We start from the raw sequence: 6000 nt of genomic DNA on the forward strand, positions 1-6000 counted from the left end.
CATAAAAATCTACTGCCAATCATTAGCGGACCGGAGTTCTGCTGTGGCGACCCCTAACCGGGAAAAGCCGAAAGAAGAACATTTTTCCATACCCAAGTGCAGCAGTGGGATTAAGTAAGGTTATACCTGCTGGGTTAGGTATAGGATTAGTGTATATAATTTTAAGACTTAGTAACTTCTGCCTATTGGGGACAGCTTACTGACTATCAAGAAAATTGTAGGCTGTAACACACACATCCTGTAAAGCAGATAGGATAGGAAGAATGGTTATTCTGGAAAGTCCTTCTGTAACAACTCAGTGTTTTCTGAGGGATTAAGAAACCTTGGTGTTCTCCTACTGAAAATACTTGCACATTCTAGCAGTAGTCTTATAAAAAAGAGAGCCCCACCCCACAGAGAGAATCAGAAACTGAGCTCTACTCTGAGTCTGTGGGGAAAAAATGAGTTCATCCTTGCATCTTCATTTTCAAATTCAGAATCTTGAATACCTTCAGGAAAAGAGGAATCCCTCTTTTCTTGATCAGAAACTGCTTTACAAGAAGTATCAGTAGCCTGAACTAAACCCTTATCCAGAACTGGTAAACTACTCCTATCTGAAAAAGTTTGAGGAGGAGTATATACATGATTGTTTTCTTTTTGAGATTTAAAGTAACTAGAAGAGGAAACTAATAAAACATCAACGTTAAGAAGATGGAATTTTTTCTCCTTCCAAAGGGAACTTACCTGTTCAGCAAAGGAAAGAACAAGCTGGTTGTCAATCTTCAAAAGCCTCAGAAGAGTGTACTGTTCAGCAGCAGAAGAGCTCTAAAGGGCTTTGCACCCGAACATCTTTTTCATCAGCTCAGCTCGAGCTGACTGACAATTTGGGCACATGGAAGGTGCCCTGAAGCTTTGGAGGCTTGTGACTGTTGTATCCTTGGCAAGATATAACCCATATATCTAAGGATACTGCAGCAGTGATCAATATGATGGACATCTGATTTTTCAACTAAAACGTAAGATACCTACAAGGGTATATTTATGTGTTAGTGTGGTTGATATTTGGTATCTGTCTAGCTTATAAAGTATGCTTTTGGTAATGTTATGGTTCTAGTCAGGTGGTTTTCTTTAGGGCTACTTTGTGGGCTGTTTTTAAATGAAAAGTTTGAAGCAAGTTCACAATGATATTGTAACACTTTAGTTTTAGAAGTTGTGCATTTTGGTGGTTGATAAAGATGGAAGAGGAGTAAAATAACATGGGAAGAAGGCACAGGCTATTCATTTAAGTTTATAACATTCTCATGTTTAATGATATAATCAGTATTTGTCAAATTTTAGTTTATGATCTATGTCTATATCTAATAGCTTAGTGTGTGACTTGCTCAGTTGGGTTCTGATTTAAAGATGTATTTTTTAAGACTAGCGTTTGTTTAACTGAGCACACTAGTGAGAGCAGAATGAGTTTAGCTTTACTGGGATTTAAAAACAGATGTGAAATGTTTAACTCCTCCACTAGCTATGTGAAGTTGTCTTGAGTTATACTTTGAAGTTTGTGAAAAGATTATACCATCCATATTAGTATGACATAATCATCTTATTGACTTAGTGAAGCATTTATAATGATGTTATACATGCCAGTCATTAAAATGTAATGTGTTAATCCTTGTGTTTCACCTATGTTAGGATCATGGTAAGAGGAATGAACATTTTGTCATTTAACGCATTGAGAATAACTGGTAAGGTAGCTGTAAAACCAGAGAAGGGATTTTTGGCTTATGTTCATATTAGAAACTATAGAAGAAGATTATGGGAAACTGTGTTGAAGGCTTTAGGTAGAACAAGGAATAGAGGAAATGCAGAAATGTTGATTCCTATTCATATTAACTTTGTTTACAAATGTTAGAAGGGCTGTTTCTGTTATATATCCTGTGTGAGAATCATATTGGGTTAGTGAGATTAAGTAATTTAAATTTTTTGAGTTAAAGGAACTTGCTATGCATTTGGTCAAACCACAGGGTATTGATGGGAAGAACCTGCCACTTTGTATATAATCAACTGCATTACTTTTGTAAAAACTGGTGGTCTCAGCTATTTTAATCTTCCAAAATTATACATATATACAGCTACAAGTGTGTGTGTGTAGCATGGAATAAATAGGGGTGTAACATTTAATCTTGTACTTTAGGTTTATTAGGGGGAAAAACAGATTTTGTGTGTTTCATGTATTACATTCTCCATTTTGAAGAATTATTATGGTTTCTCATTGGTTTCAGTGGAAGCTTTAGATACTTTCAATAATTTATTTTATGAATGGTTTATCTCATGAGTAGTTTTAAACCTTAATATGAAGAACATTTTTTATAGCTCAGTTAACTTTTTAATGTATTTTAGTGGTGTAGTGAAATTATGTTGATATTTGTTAGCTTTACAGTTTAGCCATTTTCTTTTAATATTACTTAGTTTAGATGGTTAAACCAGGTTTGTTTAGTCATTAATCCCATTTCTCATTTGGCTAGATGTGGTTCATGTTTTGTTTTTATTTTATTTTTTATACTTGTCTTTAGTTCTTTTTTATTTTAATATTAAAGAATTCCTTTTACAAAAGGATAACTTGCATTTTGTGTAGAATTTCTGAAAGGGTTTCTTTAAATGCACTAAATTAGACCTGGACCAATCGTCGTTTTTATGATAACTTTTAACCTAAATTTGTGTTTATTTTTGGATGCCTGTGAGTGTGTTGTATGTGAGTTTTGATAATCTTTAGCGAGTAATGTAAAATGGCAAGGTTAGCTGTCCATGCCAAGGATGCCAAGAAACATTTGATTTACTTTAATTTCCTTGAGGTAATTCCTGTGGGTATATTACTGTTAATTATACAATTCTTCCTCTAAAACGTGCACGCTGATTGGCCAGCCCAACCAGCGTGCCCGTTGTAAATCCCTCAATATACTAACGGAAAAAGGTCCGGTCGCCCGGACTTTTTCCGTTAGTATAAAACACTGTCTCGCTATGTTAAAAGAGTTTAACATAACGATACAGGTTTAAAAAAAGCAATGCAGATCTCCGTTGCTTTTTTTAAAGCTGTCTTGCTATGTTAAACTCCTTTAACATAGCGACACAGTGTGTAAAAAGCAATAGATATCTTGCGATCTCTGTTGCTTTTTTTTTTAAACCTGTCTCGCTATATTAAATGGGTTTAACATAGCGAGACAGCTTTAAAATAAGTAACGGAGATCTCTGTTGCTTATTTTAAAGCTGTCTCGCTATGTTAAACCCATTTAACATAGCGAAACAGTAAAAAAACAATGGAGATCTTGCGTTCTCCATTGCGTTTGCCCACAGTTCTGATGTACTGCGTAGGCATGTGCAGTACATCAGAACTGCCGCGGAATACCAGACAGCTGCGGAAGGGCAGCAAAGAGATATACAATGCCATTATTTAAGAAAAGTAATTATTTCTTTTCTTAAATAATGTCATTAATAATAGCAATAACCACTTCTGGGTGTGTAATGCGGATTTAACCATGGTTGTCTTTGTTTGGTCCCTCGGGCTTCGCCCTCGGGACCAAACCATGCCAACTGTGGTTAAATCCCACATTACCCACACCCAGGCGTGGGTTATTGCTATAGTATTAAACTACTTCTGAACCTGTCTTGGCAAGTATAGAATGGGAAAAGTGCATACTGACTTGTATCACTCACCTTTGCAGAATTAAAAAAAAGTAATAGCTGTAAACGAACCATTATAATAAATACATGTCTTGAAAACTTGCTGAGGTTTTATGAACATGTCAGTCTCTTCTCTATTGACCAGTGTTTATGGTGAACATGAATGCAACATAAAAATTCCAATCATTTAATGCTGTCAATATTCTGAATGGTACCTGTCTTAAGAATTCTAGAAATTCTTATATATTTACTAGTATTTTAACTTATCAAGTGTTAGACATAATAAAAAACTAAATTGTTAATTGTATGTTACCAAATAAAAGTTCTGATTAAAAAGCTGCTATAATAAATGTATTGGTATGTTTACACTTCCTGCAAACAAGAATTTGTATTGTAGTATGTGTACCTGCAAGTGCAGATATTCAGTTATTTAATCACACAAATGTTCTGAATATATATGCTAATGTATCATCACATGTGTCTAATGCATTTTGCAAACAAAACATTATTATGGCTTATATATGACGAGTTCTGGTTTTATTTTAGGAGAATATCTCATAACTGGCCAGATTTCTGTCTCACATTTTTGGTCTAGTCTTCCTAATTTTTTTTTTGTAAATAATTGAGGATCACAGTCAATAATGATATGTATTACAGTTTCAGACTTCATATTCTTCAGAAAATGTGTGATAATGCAAAACCTGTTATAATAACTTTCTAAGTTTATAAAAGTAATATTTTAAAATTGTCCCTGATTTTGGGCCTTTGTCCCTTCCTGAATCATTTTTGGCTTTGTCCAGATTTCTTGCAAGTCAAAGTTGAGAGGTATGAAATCAGGAGGCCACAGACATCATAATTGTTATCCAGATGATGTGAAATGTATGTGACTTATCTGAATCATATTGAACAATGGCACCAAATGTTAGTTATCCATCAGGTAATACATTTTCTGCATCCATTCACTTCTTCACCTGCATTTCCTTCAGTAAAGCACTATTAACTCATATCTTACTTTACTTATTTTAAAAAATTCCAACTTTATAGAAATGTATTGAATTGTAGTTTGCAGCATTGGCTTATAACATTAAGTGTAGCTGTTCATAGACTGGTATCATTTTGCCTATTTCTAAGCGGGTATATGTAGACATAGTTGACAGTTATGGCATCACTGTCAGTCAAGTCTTGGATGTACTACTGGGTTATCTCTGTATCTACATATGACATCATTCAATACAATAACTGATAGCACCCGAGACATTTATTCAGTACAATAACTCTGACAGTTCTAAAGATTATTGAGCTATCTTCTTTATGTGTTTTCATAAATTATGATATTTCAGTTGCATTTCTCTCTCAAATATGTTGACATGAAAATCATTTGGCTTCTGGGGTTCATGGTTGTCTGTAAGGACAAGGTAGATAAGGATAGAGGAGAGAGTGGCATATATCTTAAGAACAAATTGGAATGGGATACAGCTGAGAATGAGGTGATGGACCAAATAGAAACTTGAGGAAAAAAAAGAAAACCAGGTTCTCGTTACATGGGGAGAGTGGCTGGAAGCAGCACTATGGTTCTTAAGATGGGCAGAGAAAAGGGTAAAATGACACCATCTACAGTTCACCTAAGCACAAGTGATAATGAGCTGAATAACAAATTAAATTATAGGCAGAAAAATAAATGGATGACTGGAACATGATTTGGATTTGCTTGATGTGAACTGGAGTATTCCGTTTTCAAAACCAGGTCAAGAAGATGTGGGCAAGAAACTATTATTTGGAACTAGAGAAGAAGCACAAATTTGATTGGGGAATGGAATGAGGAATGTGCAGCTCTGTGTTTGATCAACAGTGATCATGTAACAGAATGGTTCAAATACTGTGAAGGAAAATGGAACTCTGTAAACTAGTAAATCTATGAAACTGTAGGTATGCAGACTGCAAAATAAAAGGTGAGATTATTAACAGGGAGTTAGGAAAATGAGAGGTTAAATTTATGGATGAGCAACAGAATAGCGAAAAAGGGTCAGTATAGAGAGATGGAGAAAAGTTTTAAAAAGAATAGCTGAGCCCGAATTAAAGAAAAAGATGAGGTTTAAATACTGTAGAAAACAGAATTCTTGCAATGGTTTAAATTAAAATTAGAGAAGCAGCAAAATGCATCAGGAAATCGGAGTGGGTGGTAAAAGACTTGCATCAAACATTAGGAAAGATTAAAGGGTGTTCTTAAGTATATAGGGGCTAGAAAAAAAGGTGGGGAAGGTGGCTATGAAGTTAACTGGGAAGGACAAAAATAAGCTAAAGAATGAGCAAAATATTATTATTCAAAAAATGCTCAGAGAAAATAAAGGGAAA

Source organism: Protopterus annectens, chromosome 8.part0 (assembly GCF_019279795.1).
Source record: "Protopterus annectens isolate FY-2018-M chromosome 8.part0, PAN1.0, whole genome shotgun sequence".
Taxonomy (NCBI): domain Eukaryota; kingdom Metazoa; phylum Chordata; order Ceratodontiformes; family Protopteridae; genus Protopterus; species Protopterus annectens.